Below are 24,268 nucleotides of genomic sequence, written 5' to 3' on the forward strand. Positions count from 1 at the left end.
TATGGAGCAAGGTGGTTCAGGAGCTGTGAAGACATGAGTCACTTAACTCAAGTCGGCTGGGGAAGAGGTGGGGTCCGTCCGGGGGAAGCGGGAGCTGAGCCGAGAACTGGAGTGAGCAGGAGGCAGCAAGATGATAAAGCGTGGGAGGAAGAGAAGAATATGACAACACAGAAAAGCCCGAGGGCAAGAGAAAGAAGAACCGGGCTGGGAAGCAGAAATCGGGTTACTGTGGTTGCAACGCAGAGTCCAAAGGGGCAGAGCGGTGAGGGATGAGAGGGAGAGGTGAGCCGGGGGCAGACAAATGATTTCACAAGTCAGGTTACAGGGCTGCAATTGCTCCTGAGGATTACAGGCAGCTACTGAACTCTTTAGAACTCTGTTCTAAACAGAGCAGGGACATGATCAATTTGCTCTTCAGACAGATAACTCGAACCCCTATGAGGAAAATGGGTTTGGTTGGGAACAACACGGGTGGCCAGAAGAGTTGGTGTCTGTAGAGAAGGCAAGAAATAACAACGGGTGGAGAGATGTGAGAGACGGAGGAGGTAAAGTGTGTGACTGGTGGCATATGGGAGATGAAGGAGAAGAGGGTTCAGGATGACTCACAGTCGCTTAGATGTGGGTGCCACTCATTGGTTGGGGAGAGAGAAACAGAACAGGGTGAAGACAATTAATTGAACTTGAGATACGTGGGATCTGAGATGCCCGGTCAGCTGTCTACATGATGTCGAATGGGCCAGTGGATATGTGGATCTGGGTGTCAGTTGTGAGTCATCCATGCTGGAGATGGTCTCAGTTGATGCCCTCATGGGGTGAGATGATGCTTAGGGAGAGGGTACTGAGAGAGGACCTCTAGGGTAATTCCTGGAGAGACAACCAGAGACAAAGAACCCCCGGGGAGACTCAGAAGTCATGGGAAGAACGGGGAAAGGAAAATCAACCAGATAAATAGAGGCAGCCATCATGTTGTGTGATGCTAAGAAACGAGAAAGCTGAAGCCTGAGAAGCATCCTTTAAATGCAGCACCACTATTCCTGTTTTCGGAAACCAGGAGCAACACAAGGTGAGTGGGCTGGGGGGGGCGGGGGGGTAAAGATGAGGAAGGAGGACGAAGATGTGCTCTCAGGGTCTGGCCATGAACAAGGGGACTGAGGTGATTGGGGGCTGAGATAGATGCAGGTCATGGAAGGAGGTTTTCTCTTGTTACCATGTTCATTTAAAGAGAGGAAAGACTTGGGTGTTTAAATTCTGATGAGAAGGAGCCAGTAGATAGAAAAGAATTTTCTGGAACAATACATTGAGTAAGGTCTCTGAAGAGACAAAAAGGGATGGGAACCTGAACTCATTGGTCGTTGGTTTTGTATTCATGTATCCCTCCCTCCCCTCCCCACAATTCACAGGTACACATCTATCGTATTGCCTCTCTGTGGGCCTTTTCAACCTCCTTTGCGATAGCTGTGTATAGTGAATTCCATGCAGGCAGGAACTATGTCTATCTTACTCAGCACCGTATCCATCGCATCCATAGTAGCTGCTCAGTACACATGTAGTTAAATATAGCAGGTGATTCTTAGTATCTTTATAATGAAAATTTTAGGAGAGAAGACTTGGCATAAGGGCTAGAGGCCATAGCATGTTATTTCAAGGCCTCCAAGTGTCTCGTACTTAGCAGTAGATCAATAACATCCTTTTCTAACTCAAACCTTAAGACCCTCTCAAGAGGCAGCATGGTTTAGTTTAATGTCCAGTCTGCTGCCTTTGGACACAGCAGGCCTGGGCTATTCGACCACTTATTAGTAGTGATGGGCCTCAGGCACATTGTTCTACATATCTTAACCTCAGATTCTTGATCAGCACAAGTCAGGGGGAAGACAGGCCTGAGGGAGAGGAGACAGGAGCTAGAGCAACCCCACAGAACATCAGAACCTTCCACAGGTTGTTAGGGAGCAGATATTCAGAAACAAAGTTTCTCAGGATTCAGTCGAGAAAAATCTAACAGAGCTCTGCCAGATAGATATTTTTACAAACTTGCTTTGTTCATAACTAAGAATGAGGTTTTATATCATCACTGAGATGGTACATAAGATGTTTCTCATAAGCTCTGGTAGTTAAGCTTCTGGTAGACTCTCTGTATCCATCTGTGGTAGACTGATGTTTTCCCAGCCCAGCTGAAATACCACACAGCTTGCAAGTAACAGAGCTAGGACTCAAGTCTAGATCCAACGTGAAAACTAGATCTCACATCCCTCCCACAAACCTATTAGGAAGATATGGAGAGCCCATGGAACAAAGGGCAAGATATTGAAGAGGCACTTGACCAAAAAAAACCAAAAAACATCCAATAGGTAATAAATGTGTGTGCTGATGCTCAACATCATTGATCATCAGGCAAATGCAAAGTAAATCCACAAGCAGAGACTTCCAAACCCTGGAAGAAGCACTAAAACAGGAGTTGCTGGATTAGCTAGGCGTCTCATCCATAGAACACGGGAGTCCCTATGGAATTACTCTTCAGTTTACCTGAGGCTGTATCTTGGAACACAAAGATCTGAATGAGCTGGAGTTGAAGGAATTTGCATGTGGTCTATGGTGGAGCTGATAACTTGCCTTGGTATGGTTTGGTCCGATTTATCTATATTTGCAAGGTATAGTGCAAGCCCTGTTGAAAATCTGATTTTTCTGTTTCGGTTCTCATTATTCTCTTCACAGTCTAGCTGCCAGCAGGGCACATTTTATCTTTATTGCTATATATCTATACACTATATATTAATTTGAATTTTTTAATGTTTATTTTTATTTGTGAAAGAGAGTGTGAGCAAGGGAGGGGCAGAGAAAGAGGGAGACATAGAATCTGAAGCAGGCTCCAGGCTCTAAGCTGTTAGCACAGAGCCCGGTGTGGGGCTCAAACTCACGAACCGAGAGATCATGACCTGAGCCGAAGTCAGACACTTAACCAACTGAGCCATCCAGGTGCCCCATACTGTGTATTAATATTTGCATGTATATTCACTGAATTCTACACTTATGACACATGCACTCTGTTGACTTATGTCGTACTTCAATATAAAGTCATGAAAAATAAAAAGCCATGAATTTCTCAATCCTACTCTGCCACTCTTCTCTTCATCTTCCCTGATTTCTCCCCACTGCATTGCTCTACCTTTTAGCCCTGTGAACTGGTGGACACCTTGGCTTCTACTTAAGCCCTCCTCCAAAATGTGGCTGCTCTGAGTCTACACATCTCCCCTGAGAAAGCAGGTCCCCTGTCCTCTCCTACACCTACCTTCCCCCTTCCCATGAGAAACCCCTTTGGCTATGTGGGACTTTCCCACAACCCCTTACTGTGGCTCATTTTAGATTGGCAGTCTACATATTGGGTTCATTTTCCTCTCATATTCTGTATTTCAAAATGATACTGATATGAGGTTGCACTGTTTATTTTAGAAACTTTCCATTTTTTTTTTCTACATGATATTTCAGAATGGGCTTTTTACTACATGGGGGAGAAAAGAATAAAAAGCTTTTTTTAACCAGAACTAACCAACTAACTAATTAACTTCCTCCCTTCCTCCCTCCCTTCTTTCCTTCCTTCCTTCCTCCTTCCTTCCTCCCTCCCTCCCTTCCTCCCTCCCTTCCTTCCTTCCTTCCTTCCTTCCTTCCTTCCTTCCTTCCTTCCTTCCTTCCTTCCTAAATGTACATACCCTGAAATAACATCTTGATCTGAACAGAGGAAAGTTCTTATAACTTATCTAGAAGTGGTTATGAAGCTAGTATGAGAAGCCCCCATGATTATTTTTAAGATTGCTCTGCTGACACCTACTGGACAGAATCTCTTACCAAACACACAACACAAGTAAAGCAACAAAGATTCCCTATTCTAATTGTGATACATGAACTATTTTTTTCAAAGAATAAAATGGATGAGATTAATTAATTTTTAAACTTTTTGTGTGAGTCCAAATTAATTTTCTTTATTCCTTTCTTTCTTTTTTTTCTTTCTTTCCTTTCTTTCTTTGGGAAGAGAATATATAAAGGTCAAACATTTCCAGTTTTTCAGCTTGGAAAAAAAAAAAGTACCACTTTTCTTTAATACAATAGTGAATTGAGAAAATCTTTTTATACTTAACAAGCTGTATCTAAATTGTCATATTCCTGCTGGTAGATCTCCCAGCTTAACAAAAATGGATGAGATGAAAACATATTTTGTAAATTAATCAGCTGGTTTCCAATGAGAAGTTAATGTGCTCTCCTCAGTCATTTAAAAGGCCCTTTTAATCCCAAACAAGCACTTATGACCATTGGGAATTCCAAACCAAACAAGACTTTTATTTAACAGTTAACTAGAGGTAATAAAGCTATACTTCTTAAAGCTATAATTTTAAAGACTTTGATAAATGCATAGCCACAATGGAATTTAAAATGTATTTAATTTAAACATTTAATTTTTTAGCTGTAGGGGGAGGGTCCAGGAACCAGATTGACAAGAAATGTCAGAGTTGTGCCTAGAACTCAGAACCTGAATCCCAGGCCAGTGCATCACGCAGTGTCTACTGTATCACTGGACCTTAATTGTGAACTTACGGTTTATCCTATGACAGCGATGATTCGCATTATATTATGGATTAACATCATTCCTTACTTCAACTCATTGGTTTATTAGATGCTAACAATGGAGCATATCATCTGGTGACAAATTTGGGGAAAAATGTATTAGTATTTATCGAGGCATAGTCAATAACCATAAATTTAGCAGCTTAAGACAACACCTACTTATTGTCTATAGTTTCTGTAGATCATTTCTGAGGTCAGGAGTCAAAGCATGACTTAGCTGGGTCCTCTGACTCAGGGTCTCACGAGGCTAAAATCAAGATGTTGGCTGGGGCTGTAGCCTCATCAGAGGTTCAACTGGGGAAGGATCTGCTTCTACTCCCTCTCAGGCTATTAGTGGAGTTCACTTCCTTGTAGCTGAAGGACCAAGGGCCTAATTTTCTTGTTTTATAGGACAGACTCTTGCTCTCAACTACAGGTGACTTCCTGGAGTTCCTTGTCATGTGGGTTTCCCTAACATAGTAGCTCACTCCATGGCAGCTTGTTTCTTCAGAGCCAGCAACAGTCTGCAAGATAGTGCTACAGTTTTATGTAACACCACCACAGAATCATGTACATGTAATTGCAAACATCTTGTCTCCTTTGCCACATTCTATTGGTTGGAATCAAGTAATGAGTCCTACCCACACATGAGAGGACACCAGGAGGCAAGGATATTGGGGACTACCCTAGAATCTTTCCCCCACAAAAGAGATATAAAAATACCAAACTCACATTCAGATCCAACTTGCATTTAAAAATAGAAAAGCACCCACATGTATAATTTTGTCTTGAAAATGTGAGTGTGTGTATACTTAATTTAACAGAAAACAATACTTAAGTGCTGCTGGTATCCTTCCACAAATGAAACACCTCCTGTGAAGGGGCCTAGAGTAATGGAACCTGTAGCCAGTAACCATCAAAAACCACAGGTATATTCCTATCCCTCAAATGGGGGTGTGAATGCTCTTCAGGGAGAGATAATAGATGTGGCAAAAGAAAGCTTATTTCAAAACAGCTAAAAAATAGGCAAAAGACAAAAAAGAACAAAATAAATCCATTTGCATGAGCCCTATAGACACATGACTGTTTTGAGTTTTAAAACTAATTATTTCATGGAAAGTACAGCCAAATACTTATTGCTGATAGTATACCACATTTTTTAACACCTATTTCAATTTTCTTGATTGCATTTTAAAATAAGATACGTTCGAGAAGCTTCTACCATGCACCAGGCAGTTACAGTTTTGTCAACTTATTTGTCCTCCATTAAATCTTGGAATTCGTGGACTTAGATTTGAGTAGCACCACAGATAGCACTAGAACAGATGCAGGGAATGTTTTATTAACGCATATAAGCAAAGTGAAGTTGTCTCCTATATTGATAGAGTTTGGCTATGGCAATATGCGAGAGCAATTTTGCAGGCTCTAAAGATGAGTTACAACTAATTAAGCATTGACTCAGCCAGGTTAGCAAACTGCCAGATTGATAATGGATATTCAATAAATCTCATTTAATCTCCAAATAACCTTCTAAGTCACGGTATTACTCTTACTTTATAGATGAGGAAACCAATGCTTAGAAGTTAGGTAGCCAGCCCAAGGTCAAGCAGATAATGAGTGGAGAGTTCTGAGTTTCTAACTACTGCCATTTCTCTCATAGAACAGCTACCCAATATTTGCATTTTCAATTAATTTATCTTTTAAAATATCTAAAAGAAGTATCATTGCTCCCAACAGATAGGATTTGCCAGAATTAGCCAGAAAGCGTATACATGTGTTTCTTTTAGGTCAAAGAGTGTGAGCACTTCACAAAAATATTCTTAAAAATAACCAATGGGTGAAGAAATAAATGTATGAAAAGGAAAATGTCCTTGGTTACCCAAAAGTTGCCATGACACTGATCTGCTGGGACAGGAGATCTCAAGTTGACATCTTGGCTCTGAGGGTCCACGAGTTCCTTGGGGTTGTAGGAGCCAATCCAGGGGCCACCTAAAGAAGCTGTAGGGCTCTCATGACATGAAGTACATGGCAGCAAATAGTCCTCTATTTACTCTATTTACTCTGTGTGTATAGATGGCAACTTTTTAAAAACTTATTTATTTAAATTCAAGTTAGTTAACACACAGTGTCGTATTGGTTTCAGGAGTAGAACCCAGGGATTCATCACTTACACGTAACACCCAGTGCTCATCCCAAGAAGTACCCTACCTAATGCCCATCACCCATTTAGCCCATCCCGCACCCAACACTCCTCCAGAAACCCTCAGTTTGTTCTCTGTATTTAAGAGTCTTTTGTGGTTTGCCCCCCTCTATTTTTGTCTTCTGTTTCCTTCCCTTCCCCTATGTCCAATCTGTTTTGTGTCTTAAATTCTACATATGAGTGAAATCATATGATATTCGTCTTTCTCTGACTGACTTATTTCACTTAGCATAATACACTCTAGTTCCATCCATGTTGTTGCAAAAGGCAAGATTGCATTCTTTTTGATTGCCAAGTAGTATTCCATTGTGTGTGTGTGTGTATACATACATATATATATATATATATATATATATATATATATATATATATATATACATCTTCTCTATCCATTGTATAGATGGCAGTTTAGACTTCAAAAACAATATCCATTAAAATCAGTTAAGGAAGGATAAATTATTCAATATTTTGGGGAAATAGATTCAAAAGATAGCTCTATTTCATACCAAAAACAAGTTCTCATCACATTAAATATAACTGTAAAAACATAAAAAAAATGTTATACACTTGTATCATGAAAAGACTTTGTTAGCATGTCACTTAGGTAAATGCATGCATGTGCACACACACTGTAGACACATTCTATTGTTCTTTCTTGTCGGCATTCTTTCCTTCTTTTTTTTTAGTAAAAGAAAACCTCTGATGCTTTTAGAAACCATTCCTTCCTGTTGCTCTGTCCCCATGACTCACCATCCCTACCCTCCAGTTCTAGATCAAAACCAAACCTGGCCCATCAGAGCCACATTCTTCCCACTTCACATTCATGGAGATGTAACCTGAGCCAAGCTAGGCAAAGTCTTCCAAAGGCTTTGTTGGAGTTCTTGGGGAAAAGACTCCCTTTTCAGGGTCTTGGGAAACTAAAGATCTAGTAAGTCAGAACCTGCTGATGGAATGAAGCAGGAGAGGGAGGGGAGAAGAATTGAAGAGGGAAAGGAGGACAACAGAAAAGATAAAGAAGGAAATGAAAGATGAGGGACAAAAAGGGAAAGGCAATGATCAAGAATCCTCCCTATGCAACATATCTTTGAAATAGATTGTTTTAACTTTGGGATTGTATTTGAACCCAAAAATTATTTTCAGTTATGGAACAGAAGGGAGCTACCAATTTCCAAGGGTTGAATTGCTTTAAATAGCTATATTGCTATATCCAATCTTGCTGTGTTGGGGAGTCCCTCAAAATTAAGGCAGAAAAATGGTCCACTGATGGGAGTGAAAAATACTTTCATTAAGAAAGGAAGCTGAGTGTATGTGTTTTCCATTCTGTTTTGTCCTATACAGAAGTCTACCTAAGAACCCTCTTCATTTCCCTTCATCACTCTTTATTGAAATTCATGGACTTTAAAAGAACCTTAAGGATAATGAGGAGGATGTGATTTATTATTATTTAGGGAGTTTTAATGATCAGAGAAACCAAGAGCTTATGTTAGCATAAAATACTTAACATTACATTCTGTATTTACCAAAACAGATGCACAATTATGTCAACTAATTTTTACTTAATCCATTGTTGGAATAATTTATTTATGAAGATTAACTTGAATAACATTGCAATCAGTAGGAGAACTGGAATGGGGGGAAAGCATAAATAGTATAAATAAATAATGAAGTGAAATAAATAAATGAAAGGAGACTATAGAAACAAGTCAGTGCTGTGTGTTCTCCCTTCATATTAAAGAAGAGTACAAAGGACCTCATGTGCCAATGTCACTGAAATGTGGAATGGGCTGAGCTCCTGGCTTTCAGGGAATGGCTTTATTTTTTTTTAATTTTTTAATGTTTATTTATTATTATTATTATTATTATTATTATTATTATTTTAATGCTTATTTTTGAGAGAGACAGAGACAGAATGCGAGTGGGTTAGGGGCAGAGAGAGAGGGACACACAGAATCCGAAGCAGGCACCAGGCTCTGAGCTGTCAGCCCAGAACCCAACACGGGGCTTGAACTCACAAACCACGAGATCATGACCTGAGGTGAAGTCAGACGCTTAACCAACTGAGCTACCCAGGTACCCTGGGAATGGCTTTATTTTACACCAGCCAACAACTGTCTTCAAACATTTTCTGCCCACATTCTTGTCCCCGCCTTTTTCCAGTATTTGTGGAAGAATCCATCATTTTCTGGTCATTTTCAGTTTTAACAACTTCATTCAGGAAACTATTAAGGGCACTTATTCTGCACTCTTCACATGTCCAGGGAAAAGAACGTCCATTGAAGGAAGCCCTTGCCTGTCTCTGCTACCTCCCCCAGTACTTCTTGAATAGCAATTGCCCAATATTGCCTTTGACTCAGTGGATGGGTTAATTCTGAGATAATGTTTTAGGAAAGCTACAGAGGACACAACAGAAGACTTATTCTACAACCAGCTTTATTTGTAAAATGTTGAAATAGTGATATATTTTAAATCTCCCTCTACCCAACTTCTGAATCAATCAATCAGTTATTTCAGACAGGAAACCAAACAAGGAGGAGGAATATTAAGTGTTGGCTTCTTGAATCCCAAAGACAATTGGGATGGATTTTTCAGTCATTAGAGTTAGGGTCTCATACTATATTTAATTCAAAACTTCTCCTCTTCCTTCACTCAGGTCTGACCCATTATGCTCACACCTCCAGTGGGGAAAGGAATATGGTTCATTCTTTCACTTTTGTCCTCTCCTCTATTCACTACGCAATGCCCTCCTTCCTGATCTCTGTAATAGCCTTACTCAGCTCTCCTTTCTCACAGCCCACAGTTCCCTCACCCTAGTAAGCTGCTGTCTCGGGTGGGCTCTTTCAAGATGGCTTCAGCCCAGTCACCCATCATGAGAGACAGTATGGCAACCAGACTCATGGTATTTCATTTGCCATCCATGTGACCCATATAGAAAATGGAAAAGCTAAAATATCAATATCATGTGGTTGCTGAAGGATTAAATAAATTAATATGCCTAATTATATATATGTGTATATATATGCGTATATATATGCGTATGACGCATATATATGTATTAAGCTATATTATTTTGAACAGGGCATGAAGAATTGCATACCTAAGTGTAAAAAACAATGTGGATATTGGTAGTAAGTAATTAGAAGACCTGGTAGTTCCATCATAATGCAATAAATAAAATGGAAGAGCACAGAAGTTTAACAAAGAAAGCCAAGGAAAGCGACAGCCAAGGAGAACCCAAGGATTTCAGCCCTGGCCATGGTAAGGACTGTGTGCAAGCAACAGACTGCAACCACTCAGGAACAATCAGAACAGTCTGTGGGGTAAACTTGAAAGTACTTCCTAAGCCACATTGAGAAGCATTAGCAAAGGACAGAAGCCTTACTGGCTCAAGAGGCTTACTTGGCTCTACACCTGGCCAAATACTGATTGAAAAAGCAATTTCAACACAGAGATGACTTCTAGGAAGCTTAAATTAAAATTAAATGACAGTCATCCCCAGTCTGGAAAACTGTGTGCACGCTCAAGACTGCACCCTCTCAGAGGTGACTAGAAAAGGAAGTTGCAGATATCTAGACCATGGCTGAATGTGGAACAAAACCATAAAATCCCTGAACTGTGAAAGCAGTCTCCAAGTCATACATATATACAACGATAAAGCCTTACATATAATCAGGAAATTCTAACTGGCTGGAGAGCTCAAGCACGGCCTTTGCCCAGTGACTCAGGAGCTGACTCAGGAACTACCTTAGGCAGCTATACTGAAAGACAAAAACAAGGGGAAAAAAATCTAAGCAGAGACTTCAGAGCCTACATACCACTGAGCAAACAGACTTCACAGATCGTGTTCAGCCAAGTCTCTAAACACATAATTGATGAAACAAAACAAAAGCAAGCCCTGAGGGGGAGGAATAGAGTCAGTATCCAGGTTCACTACAACTCATTATCTAAAATTGTCCAGTTTTCAAGAGAAAAATTATAAGACATACAAAGAAACAGGAAATTATCCCGCACCCAGAAGAAAAAAGCAAGCAATAGAAATTGCCTTTGAGGGGATCCAGATGTTGGACTTCTCAAGCAAAGCCTTCAAAGAAGCTATTATAAATATGTTCCAATCACTAAAGAAAGCCCTATTTATTTAAACAACTAAAGGAAGGTATAAAAACAGGATGATTGATCACGTAGAGAAGATTAATAAAAAAGAAATTATTAAAAGAATCAAATTCTGGAGTTGAAAAGCACAATGCTAAAATGAGGGAAAAAGTCTTCAAAGGAGTGTGTATTAGTTTGCTAGGGCTTCTATAACAAGAGATCACAAACTGAGAAGCTTAAACAACATAAAGTTGTTGCCCCACAGTTCTGGAGACTGGAAGTCTGAGATCAATGTATCAACAGAGTTGTTTCCTTCTGAGGGTCATAAGGAAGAACTCTGTTCCATGCTTCTTTTCTAGATTCTGGTGGTTGGCTGGCTTTCTTTGGTGTTCCTTGACTTCTCCATCACCCCAATCCTTGGCTTCACTTTCACGTGGTTTTCTCCCTGTGTATGTGTGTCTGTGTTCGAATGTCTCCTGTTTATAAGGACACCATTCACATTGGCTACGGGCTCACCCTATTCCACCATGACCTCATCTTAACTTAGTTAATGCCATCTGAAAAGCAAGTCTATTTCCAAATAAAGTCACATTCTGTGGTGCTGGAGGTTTAGGACTTTATACATACAATTCAACAGAATGCAAAAATAAATTTGATCTGATGGATGAATCCACAAACTTGAAAGCAGATCAACAGAGATTGTGAAATCTGAAGAACAAAGAGAAAAAAGAACGAGGAAAAATGAACAGAGCCTCAGAGAAATGTATCAGCAATCAGGCCAATATTTGCATAATGGAAGTACCAGAAGGAGAGGAGAAATATATTCAAAGAAATAATTGGAATTCTTACTGCAATTGATCAGAAATGGATTGGAATTAGAGGGTTGGGGTGGAGAGTGAGAAAACAGGTGGAAGCCAGGAAAGGAGGTGGGGTAGAAAAGTGGCTAAAACATGTTTTATAGCAGCAACCTCTGATCGACTTTAATTTCTGCTACATGCTGTACCTTGTTATTCTACTACCATATAACCCAACTCTTCAGCAAAAATCTACTTTACACAACAACATATGCGATGAGTGTTGGGAAAATTAAGGAAAAGAACCATGGAGATGGAGAAGAAAGCACTGGGCACAGGTACTAAACAGAAGAAAGATCAAGAAGTCAAAGCCAGAGTTGACTGAGCCATGAGCAGTCAAGGATCGTCTGATAAACTGCAAGAAATGTTGGGCTTCACGCTGCATTAAGGTGGGATTTAAGCCAGTTTTAACTGAATCTTCAGGGACAAGGAAAAACCAGACAGATTGCAATTCTTACTATAATTTCAACAATGGATAATACAGTTACTGCCCAAATTGTACTAAAAGCTTAATGGAAAAAGAACTTGGTCTCAGTCGTGTTTTCTTAACTTACCACATGGCTTCAAAACACATCTAAACAATGAGTTGCAGAGCATATAGGTTCATATTGCTTGCCTCAGATAAATGCGCATGTTCTTTTTCCTTTCAGGGTGATTTGATTCACATCACATTTTTGCATACCTAGGGGAATAGGAGTAAGTTGAACTTACAACCGTGAGGTCTGCCGTAAGATCATTTCCCCATCTTTCAATATGAATCTTCTCACCCGTGGGAAAGGATTCCAAACTGCTTGGCTGCGGGCTCACTTCATAATACATCAAAGCCTCAGCCGTATCCCAGCAGCGAGCCATTCCAGAAGGGACCTGTCATTCTCATCATCTCCAATGTCTTCAAAACTTGTGTACTCATTTTGTTCAATGCGAACTCTTTTGTATAAAAGATAAACACTCTTTAATAAGGATTCTGTACATCTTAGATCTGAGACAATCCATGAACGGTAAACAAGTGCATGTGAGTGAAGAGAAGAGGGAGCTGAATGCACAGCTTTGATTGAAGGGAATTTCAGCATCGGAGATTTTATATTTTTAATGTCATGTACCATTGCAGCTGTCTTTCTTTCCTCTATAATAATGGAAGGACAGCCTTTTTCTTGAATGGGAGATCCTAACTGTAACATCACCCTTTTTCTCAGAAGAGAACATTATCTTTCCTAGAGTTAATGAGCAACCTGTAGCTGAGACTCAGTGAGGCCAAAGCACATCTGAGAAATGAGCCATGTAGGCTCTTTGACCTTGAGTGAACCTCAAGGTCAAGGAGTAACTAATGGAGAAAACGTTTGTGTCCAAGCTGAATTTCAGGGTGAGCTGATAAGGACTAGTTCGGATTAACGCAGGGGAAATGGGACTGAATCCTGAGCACCCAGAGAAATGAACAGGAGTGCCAGGAGCACACCATTTACTGCCTGTGTAACCTTGGCCAGTGGCAAAGTTAACTTCTGTGCACTTCCATTTTCTCTTATGTAAAAGGAAGATAATACTTTTTAACTTCATAAGGTTGTTCTGGGGATAAATGAGACGCTGTGGGTAAAACATCTGTAAGCTAACTTGGCAGAGAGAGTGTTTTTTTTCCCATTGTCATCCCTAACTAATAAAATAAGTCTAAAATAAAATCTTTACAAATAAGGATTGATAATTCCTCGTGAATATCTGTTTTAAGAACAGTGTGTTTGTTATACCAAACATGATGTGGAGAATTCACGAGCACAATTTATGATGGAAGGAGATTTGCAATGAAAACCATTTTTGATGCTCCAATAAAGGACACGGAGGGGAACACGCCTGTCACCTAGAAGCATCACACCTAATATCACTTCCAGAGAAGTTATTAATTTAAACCAGCAAACCAAAGCTGTTGAGAGACAGAAAAATGCCACAGAGCCCGTAGACCACAAGCAGGTCCCCACCCTCTTGTGGTGCGGTGTCTGCTTGTCAGCGTTTTCATCTACGCAAATGAGTGGGAGGCAGAGGGCAGGGGTTATCCCCTTCCGATTCTAATTGGCACTTGCATTTTCTGCAAAATAAAAGTCATTTCCAGCAATTGTCAATTTCAAGCAAAAAGTCAATTGCTCAAGCAATTGACTAAGTGCTCCTTTCAGCAAGTCTACAGAATTTATCTAGGATGATACTATACAGAAATGCTGTTTCCAGAGAGCCCCGTAGGGCCGTACTGAGTACCTGACTAGTTTGGAGAAGCCTGGAGTACACTAGAAACTCTTGGGACTCACGAGAGCTGCAGGGAATTAGGTTTCCCTGGGTTTCGAACGAGGGCATCAGACATCCACGGAGTCAACCACCTCCTGCACTACAAAAATGCTCCACTGAAAATTCCGGAAGGCTTTCTGGGAAGGTGAAAGAATAGTGTGAAGTAAAACAAACAAATGTCTCTTCAATTTCGAGTCTCTATCTCATAAAACTGATAATTTTATAGTTTATCTGGCATTTTCTCATGGTTAGAACAGGGACAGCTTTCTTCAATAGCCATCGTTGGCATCGGTGGTACATCAGAGAGGGTTAATGGTGCCACATGGAAAAGGCAGATCCGGCCTGGATTATAGGATCCACCCCTGCTAATTAAGTGGCTTTAAGCCAGTTACCCAAACTTTTTAAGTCTTGTGTTCCTCATCTGTAAAGTAGGTGCTGACGATAATGCGTACATGACAGAATATTGATGAGTGTTAAGTAAATTAATATGGAAAAGAACTTTCTCAAAGCTTAATGTTCAGGCAAATCAGTAGGAATCTTAGTAATGCAGATTCTGACTGAGAAGATATGATTATGCATCGTAGGTATTTTAGGGCTGCTGGTGCTAGAACAATCTTTTTAGTAGTCAATCTTTACAGATGTTGTCTCAGGCTTGGCACATTGTAAATATTCAGTAAATGTTAGCTTTATTATGATGATTTTTACCCATTAAAAATTCCAAATCAAAAAACTCTGCATGTTGGCCTTCCTTTCAGCTATGGAATGCCTCTGGAACTCTCTACTAACCCTCGGGAGCAGCAACGTTCAAGAAAAGTTCGCATACAGTGAAAGTAAAATCTCATCGGGGTAGTAGGCTGCATATTCTCACCCAAAGAGATCGAGTCCTAATACTGGGAACCCATAAAGGTTACTTTATAAGGAAAAGGGTCTTTGCAGATGTGAGTAAATTTAGAATTCTGAAATGAGATTATCCTGGATTATCTGGGTGAGCCCTAAATGCCATTACAAGTGCCCTCATAAAGAGACTGACTGGGTGGGGCTGGGGTGGGGGGCGGATAGATTAGATGCACATACAGAGGAGAAGGTGATGTGAAGAAAGAGGCAGAGATTGGAGTGAGGGGGTCAGAAGCCACAGAGAAGCTGGCGGCCTCCAGAAGCTGGAAGAAGCAAAGGATCCTCCCCTAGAGCTCCCACAGGGCACAGCCCTGCTGACACCTGGACTTTGGACTCCTGCCTCCAGAACTGCGAGAGAAGAGATTCCTTTTGTTTTAAGCCTCCAAGTTTATAATAATTTTGTTACAGCACTGGTAGGAAATGGATGCAATTGGTTGAAGATACAAGCGAAGTTGTGAATATTTCAAAAGCTAAGCATTTGACAGAGTAAATTATTTTCTCTTTGCTTAAAGAAAGGTCCTGACCATCACGAAAAGCATAAAGAGACTAACGGCATATTAGCAATGAGATTTTATTTTAGGGACTTGGAAAAACCCTATATTCTGCACTTTCTTTTTAATGTTTATTTATCTATGCTGAGAAGAGAGAGATAGAGCAGAGGCAAGGGCAGAGAGAGGAGAGAATCCCAGGCAGGTCCATGCTCAGCGAGGAGCCCAATGTGGGGCTTGCTCCCACAACTGTGAGATCCTGACCTGAGCCAAACTCAAGAGTCAGACACTGAGCTAATTGAGCCACCTAGGCACCTCCCACTATCCTGCTTTTATGTAAAATACAGAGTTTCAAAGAAAGTTATCCTGATTATAACCCTGAGAAAGTGCCAGATACGCTATAAAATTATCACTTTTATGAGATAGAGACCCAAAATTGAGGAGACGTCTGTTTTACTTCACACCATTCTTTCACCTTCCCGGAAAGCCTTCCAGAATTTTCAGTGGAGCATTTTTGCAGTGCAGGGGGTGGTTGACTCCAAGGGCATCTGATGCCCTCAATGCCCTCCAGGCCCTGGAAGAGGCAGGATTCGTCTGTGCTCAGCCTTTCACATCTTAAAGCACGCTGCCTCCCGTCCCTGCCAGAACTGGAAAAGACAAATGGGCTATTTGGTCTTCACAGACCAAACCTTGCTTTTCAAGTTTAACCACATGTAAAAAGTAGTTTAAAAGGAAAAGCTGGCAACCCAGGATTCTATACACAATGCAAAAAATTAGGTGAAATAGAGATTTTTTTTTTTTCTGGACAAAAGGTAAAAAAATGCCAGCAGAAGTGTTCTTCTTCAGAAAGTCCTCAAAGAATTTCATCAAGCAAGAGCAGTATGGTAGCAGATGCAAACTTAGATCTACACAGAGAAAACTGGAGATGATGGAAAAAGGTAAATATAAAAAATATTCCTATTTGTATTTTTATATATTTTTTAATGTTATATTTATTTATTTTGAGAGAGAGCATGTGCCAAGGGAGGGGCAGAGAGAGAGAAAGAGAGAGGGAAAGAGAGAATTCCAAGCAGGCTCCATGCTGTCAGCACAGAGCCACATGAGGGGCTTGAACACACAAAGCATGAGATCATGACCTGAGCTGAAACCAAGAGTAGGATGCTTAACCAACTGAGCCACCCAGTCATTCCAAGATACTGACATTTTTAATCATTCTAAAAGACATCTGAGACAAAAATAGCTACAATTATCGTGGGGCTTCTAACAGGTGTAAAGGTAAAATGGGTAACAATATGGCAGAAAGGATGGAAGGGAGGGATTGTAAGGTCCTGACCCACAAATAATATAATTTAAAAGTAGGCTGTGATAAGTAAAAATACATTTTCTAAACCCTTCTAAAAGGAAAACTGCAGTATTCGCCTGTCAAAAACAGCAAGGAAGACTTTATTCGAGACTACAGCAGTAGGTGAAAGAGACTGAACTCGACTCCCTGGAACAAACGGCAGATCTTTGAATATGGGGCTGAGCTCAGGGAAAAGTACCCGAGGACATTGAGAGAGGTCTGTCAGTGAGCTTGGGCCATGTGTGTTTGCCAGTTGTTGCTTGTTGAGGTTCGGCTCCTCCCCTCCCACAGAGACTGGGAGACAGAGGCTCTCTACCCGTCTCAAGGGTTACATTTCAAAGGGATGGCTCCCAGGTCCTTGAAAAAGACGGGTATCTCAAAGGGGCAGAGAAAAGATTTATATTTACAAGTTTTGTAAAGTAAATGGTCTTAACGAAAGGGAGGTCCAGATGCCCAGAACCAGGAAGAAACCTGTTTCATGTTTAACCAACCTGAAGGAAATGGTAAGGCCAGCTGGAAATTGGTTACCCTAGAAATCCTTCAAAGCAAGAGAGAAAAATGAATGACCTTTAACTAATAAGGCGATACTGGAGATCAAATGGGATCATAAGCAACACTCCATCCAAAAACAGGCAGAAAAAAAGGAACAAAGAAGAGATGGAATAAATAGAAAACAAGTAGTAAGATGATAGGTTTAAATCAAACCATAGCAATCATCACATGAAAAATAAGTGGTCAGTACACCCCAACTAAAACACAGACGTAATCTGATTCTATGAAAACGAAGACTGAATCAAAGAAGCCCACTTTAAAAATAAAGACACAGAGGCGCCTGGTGGCTCAGTCGGTTAAGCGTCCGACTTCGGCTCAGGTCATGATCTCACACTTTGTGGGTTTGAGCCCCGCATGGGGCTCTGTGCTGACAGCTCAGAGCCTGCAGACTGCTTGGGATTCTGGGTCTCAATGTCTCTCTGCCCCTCCCCTGCTCACACTCTGTCTCTGTCTCTCTCGAAAATAAATAAACTTAAAAAAAAATTTTTTTAACCAAAAATAAAGGCAGAGATAGGTTAGAAAGAAAGAAAATAGAAGGATGGGAAAGTATAATCAATAGAAATCTGCAGTGGAAATATTAATATCAAACAAAGAAACGTCAGAACAAGGAATATTCCCATAATAAAGAAAATTATTACATAATAATGAAGGAGTATGTAAAAACAGAGTTTCAAAATCCACAGAGATATATGGTGTCATATCTGCAGCACTGGTACCATATGGGAGCTTGCTAAAACTCAGGCCCCATCTGGGCCCTACTGATTGTAATCTGCCTTTATGACAAGATCCCTATGTGATCCGAGGGCAGATTAAAATCTAAGAACACGGATAGAGGGCATTATACCACATGTCTAATAAAGAATAAACACTCGGGTGTCACAACGTGTACAAATACCAAATCATTAGGTTTCCCACCTTGAATATATACAACTTTTAATTTTCAATCACTCCCCAACAAAGCTGAAAAAAGTCAATTAAAATAGATATTCTGCCACAAACCCTCCCGTGTAAATATAAATAAGATAAGAGAATTCAATAAACCCATAAGCAACTCAGTCCCATCATTACAATCTTTTTCATTGTTTAGAAAAGAATCTTGGCTTCCTGGGTTCACAGAGGAAACAGAATTCAGCAACGTAATTTATAATAAACGTTTGAAAGGTAGAGAATAAAAGAGAGTATTGATATGAAAAATATTCTAATACTAGTTTTTAAAGGTAGTTTTTCCATCTCAATTATCTTTAGTTATGTAATTGCTCTAAGCTGTTTGAACCACAAATAGAAGGTTCCCAATTACCTTCTTGATGAGAGTTAATAGTCTGAACTCCTTTTTACTTTCAAATATGGGTTCTGGCTCCCAGCTGCTTTAAGGAGAGGCCCAGCCCCTCCCCCACATACTCTGACTTTATTAGATCCTAGCGAGGCTCTGACAGCAGTATTTCTTTGAAGGTCCCCAAATGACTTTACTGTACAGCCAGGGTAAAGAACCTTTAACAAATTAAGGTTTAAAAAAAAAAAAAATACACAGGAGCATCTGGGTAGCTCAGTTGAGCATCAGACTCTTGGTTTTGGCTCAGGTCATGATCTCATGGTTTCATGAGTTCAAGCCCCCTATCGGGCTCTGTACTGGCAGCACAGAGGCTGTTTGGGATTCTCTCTCTCTCCCTCTCTCTCTGCCCTTCCCACGCTTGCGCTGTCCCTGTCTCTCTCAAAATAAATAAGCAAAACTTTTAAAAAATAAAGCAAAATAAAAATACACAAAAGTAGTAACTCTGATTGCGATCCAATATCTGTTGTTTGTTTTTCTTCTCCCTTTTGTTGTCATTTCATATAGATGGTCACTGGTTGCTGAATGAAATAAATCATCTGTCTCATTAGTCCGGACAAGCACGAAGAAAGAGCAGCGTCGTCTGACATCCACAGTGTGAGAAGCAGCATCAGAAAGCAGCATTAAATGGCATCTTAGTATACCTACTTAGTACATTTAGGACGCGCTATGCAGAGAGAGACTGCAGAGGTTCCAAAGCTCTACTTTGGAAGTGACTTACAAACACACAGCAAAACAATCAAGATGAAAGAAACCCCAAGAAATCAGTTCTCTTTTAAATTGAAAACAAGCAGGAAATGGCACTGATGGAGCCAAAGCTGGGCTTAATGGTTTACAGTGGAAGATGGCACCCGCTGACCCTCAGGGTCACCTCCTCACAATGCCCTCAGGCCAGCTGACGGCAGCCCACCCCTCTGCTCCTTCCATGACTTGACCTGTAACAGGTAAGGGAGAGCAACTCCCCTTGGCTGAGCAGTCCTGACCTAGGCACTCTCTGGTTGTCTGTCACTATTGTCCTTCACAACAGCCTCACGTGGAAGATTCTGTATCCATTTTGCAGATGAGGAAACAACGCCTCAGAAATGCTAATCGACTCTGCCAAATGTGTCCAGCTAGTAAGTAGCAGATTCAGGGGATGAACCCATCTGTGGGCTCCAAACGCTCCTCTTTCTCTGGTCACCCTGGATCTCGCAGGCATCCACAGTGGTCCAGAAAGAGTGTGCCCAGGCAGCCAGCTATCTCAGAGAGGAAGGAGCTTTCCAGGCAGGACCTCCAGAGACTAGAGTTAGTCACACTCCTATTCCTACGGTTCCCCAGATGATGATAGCCACCACCAGGTGATCTGAGCTGGGCAAATAGACGGTAAAGGTGGGAAAACTAGAACCTTCCACTGAGTGGGGCTGGAAGTAAGGGCTTGGTATGGGAGCATGAGTTGGCGGGGGGGGGGGGGGGGTATCAGCATCCTCACTTAGAATCTCTGACTCCTTCCCATGAATGTTTTGTTCCAGAGTAGGCTCAGAGTAGGCCCTCGTGACTAGTGTCGTGATTATGCATAAAGATGCTCATGGTTAACAGAGCCTTTAGTGAGCTGATCAGAGCCCAAATAATATGACCAAATGGAGTGATTAATGAGGCCGGAGATTCCAGGTTTACAACTATCGTCCTGGGGTGCCATTTGGTTTGGACATTCCTGAACTTCTCATTTTAGAACAAAATAATAGTAATAATAATTCTATTGAAATAGGCCAGGATAGGTTTGAACCTCCAGCTTCTGTCATGGGTGGTCTCATGGTGAGATGCAGAGTTATCCTTTTAACATGGGGTTGAATTTGAAAGACAACCTGTAATATCAATGGGCCCCACATTATAAAGATGCTTCCATAAAAACTTTGGCTGTGTTTATGGAAGGGCAGGAGAATAGTCCAGGCCAGTGAAGCATTGCATGAAAAGGTCTCTTTAAGTCTAGATCTCTATCTAAATGCAAGTGTTCCTCCAAGGGCATCTCATCTTGTCATCAGCAGTTCAAGCTGCTGAGAGCCAAGGCTATAACTAAAGGTGACAACAAGGTGGAGGAAAGAGTCTTTATGCAGAGACACAATCTGAGGGTTTCACAACTTGGCAAAGGTTTGTCCCAGTCTACGGAAGACTGTAAACCATCTTGGGATTTACATTAGAGGCTGCAGATCCTGTGAGACCAAGATTCCCCACAAGGGCTTCCCTGAAGCAGAGACTGTGTGCCAGGGACCCTATCCCAGTAGAATCATGAGGACGTCACTGCCACAAAACACAGACCCACACCATCGGCGACAGTGTAACAAGGCTCTGTCTGGTGTCATCTTTCCCCGGAAGATCATTATAAATCATTATAAATTAGGAAGAGGCTGGCATGAAATTGTATTGCTAAAGATCTACTTAACTCCCAGATGATTCCTCATTCCCTTTTATGGTTCATCTAAAGACCCACTCATATGATATAAAAGAGGGATATCAACTTTCCTGAAATCAGCTAGTTGATTTTCATTCAGGGACAAGACATTGATTTTAGAACATTTCATATTTGTTCTATGTGCTCTACATAATACACATTTATATAAGTAATAGTATACTCCCACCTAAAAGCGAACGTGATAGTGTTAGCAGTGTTCAAAATAAGTAAATGTGCAATGATTCTACACCTCCAACATCAACTTCAAAAAAAGTTGTCTCACTATTTTATCTATAAAATAGATTTATTTTAAATCCCAGGTTTATCTATAAATTTCCCTTCCTTACCTGGTATCAATATGGGGTCAAATAACGTGCTCTGTTTTTTCCACTGAAGACCGTTAGTAGACGTTTAGCCTGGGGAAAACAGCTTAGGAAAACAAACAACAAACACATAAAAATAAATTAAGTAGGCGAAAGCAAACTGGACATTCTCATTACTGATAGCTCCAAATACGTACAATTTCCTGTTTTCTAGCACAATCAAAATACCCAGAAGAAGGGGCGCCTGGGTGGTTCAGTCGGTTAAGCATCCGACTTCGGTTCAGGTCATGATCTCATGGTATGTGAGTTCGAGCTCCGCATCGGGCTCTCTGCTGTCAGCATGGAGCCCACTTCAGAACCCGTGTCCCCCTCTCTCTCTGCCCCTCCACCACTCGTGAGAGCTCTCTCTGAAAAATAAATAAAAACATTAAAAAAAAAACTAGAAAAAGATTTTTGTTTTCCAAGAATATGATTCAGCTTACAATGACCATCTTTTATAAAATTCCTCATTTGTACTCCTAATAAATCTTCGAGATCAGAGGTATAATGCATCAGGGGATATAAGACATGAACAATAGCAATTTATTATGTTCCTGAGACACTGAAAACATTTTCCCTATTCACTAGAATAGCAAAAAAGTTTCACTGGGACCATGCAAATGATCACTTTTCAAATGATAAAACACTAAAATGTTTTATAAGCTCTTTTTCTACGGGTCCCCAGGGATTTGCTTTAAGTATTTGCATAAATAACTTATAAATGGATACATCAGAGTGGACTGAGTGGAGCAAGGACAGCCTCCACAGAGCGCATCTTAAACTGCACCCACTGTAAAGGGGAGTGCTCACCGTCAGCGAGAGTACAGGTGTTGCTTCATAATCCTGAACAAGTCTCCCCATTCGGTGACTTTCCAGGTCGTCTCTTGCGTGTCCTTCAGCACGTTTAATCTGTCTCCCTTCTCAAGGACTCGTGAACACCGTAGGTGACCTTCTTAAAAGTGACTCCTGCACAAAGTAGTGGGGAAAGTTCAACTGGCACGCCAGGCAACTCTGTGATTACACTTGACACGAATGTTATGCCTAGTAGCCTGAGGGAAGAAGATACATGAAGAGAGATACTACAGGAACCATAAAACCCTACCAGAGCAGGGGCAGAGCATTGTGCCACATAGCATGTCTTGGCTTCGTCCACGTGACGCACAGCAACGAGAAATACAACATAATAGCACAATGAAATGCGGTATTTGGCGTTCAAATCAAAGAAGGAACAAGGCACCCAATCTTGGCCCTGTACGTGCCCAATATAAACTCAAACCTGGAAACAACTCAGCTTGCCTACAAATCCAGAGCCCTGCGAAACTAAATGGAGTCCTATGGAAGCCACACAAGTTGGCTAACAGTGTATACACTATACTCTTGGTTTTGGGGGTAGATTCCCGTGACTCATAGCTCCTATGACTCCTATGACTCATAGCTCACATACAATACTCAGTGCTCATCCCAACAGGTGCCCTCCTCAATCCCCCTCACCCACCCTCCCCTCCCTCCCACCCCCCATCAACCCTCAGTTTGTTCTTAGTTCTTTTATTTATTTTATTTATTTTTATTTTTTATTTTTTCAATATATGAAGTTTATTGTCAAATTACTTTCCATACAACACCCAGTGCTCATCCCAAAAGGTGCCCTCCTCAATACCTCTCACCCACCCTCTCCTCCCTCCCACCCCCCATCAACCCTCAGTTTGTTCTTAGTTCTTTTTTTAATTTATTTATTATTATTTTTTATTTTTTCAATATATGAAGTTTATTGTCAAATTGGTTTCCATACAACACCCAGTGCTCATCCCAACAGGTGCCCTCCTCAATGCCCATCACCCACCCTCCCCTCCCTCCTACCCCCCATCAACCCTCAGTTTTTTCTCAGTTTTTAAGAGTCTCTTATGGTTTGGCTCCCTCCCTCTCTGTAACTATTTTTTCCCCTTCCCTTACCCCATGGTCTTCTGTTCAGTTTCTCAAGTTCCACATATGAGTGAGAACATATGATATCTGTCTTTCTCTGACTGACTTATTTCACTTAGCACAATACCTTCCAGTTCCATCCATGTTGCTGCAAAGGACAGGATTTCATTCTTTCTCATTGCAAGTAGTATTCCATTGTATATATAAACTGCATCCACTTTATCCATTCATCAGTTGATGGACATTTAGGCTCTTTCCATAATTTGGCTATTGTTGAAAGTGCTTCTATAAACATTGGGGTACAAGCGTAAGGCACTGAAATTATAACATTAGATCGTAACACTGTTGGCATTTTGTAATAAAAACTTGAATCCAGGGGATAAAAAAGCTTTTATTATTATTATTATTATTATTTTAGAGAGAAAGAGAGAGCAGGAGGTGGGGGGAGGGGCAGAGGGAGACAGAGAGAGAATCCTAAGCAGGCTCCGTGCTCAGTGCAGAGCCTGATGAGGGGCTCTATCCCACGACCCTGAGATCACAACCTGAGCCAAAATCAAGAGTCATTCACTCAACTGACTGGGCCTCCCAGGTGCCCCCAAAAAGCTAGTTTTTAAAGGCTCATTTACTAATTCATTGTCTTGATCTCCAGAATGACTGCTAATAATCACATTGTAACAATGTCCGAGGAAAAGAAACCTGACCCTCCTTCTTATCCACCATCCCACCCCACTCAGGATACTTCTTCCCACCCTCAGCTTCCTGCCCTCCCACCGAATCTCTACATTTTAATTTCTTCTCATCCAAATGAAAGAGTAGGATCCAACCCACAAGTGCCGTCTGGCTGGCTGCTCTGCGGTACAGCTTTACCAGGCAGAAGAACAGAACTGGAAAAGCCCCTGGGGTGCAAACTGGCCCGGCAACATGTTCCACTCTCGCATCGATCAGGTTCATTGTCTCAAATGTAAC

The 24,268-nt window shown here is 41.0% G+C and overlaps 1 long non-coding RNA gene across 1 annotated transcript; it reads left to right on the forward strand.

Annotated features, from left to right (window-relative positions):
* The first annotated feature begins 336 nt into the window (after positions 1-336).
* LOC147584022 (uncharacterized) lies at positions 337-21,993 on the forward strand. Its single transcript, XR_015240536.1, has 3 exons — positions 337-1,063; positions 19,103-19,539; positions 21,558-21,993. It is a non-coding gene; the product is annotated as an uncharacterized LOC147584022 (long non-coding RNA).
* Positions 21,994-24,268: the final 2,275 nt, after the last annotated feature.

This window comes from Puma concolor, chromosome A1 (genome assembly GCF_028749965.1).
Source record: "Puma concolor isolate L17-30 chromosome A1, mPumCon1.1.hap2, whole genome shotgun sequence".
In the NCBI taxonomy this organism is placed as follows: Eukaryota; Metazoa; Chordata; class Mammalia; order Carnivora; family Felidae; genus Puma; species Puma concolor.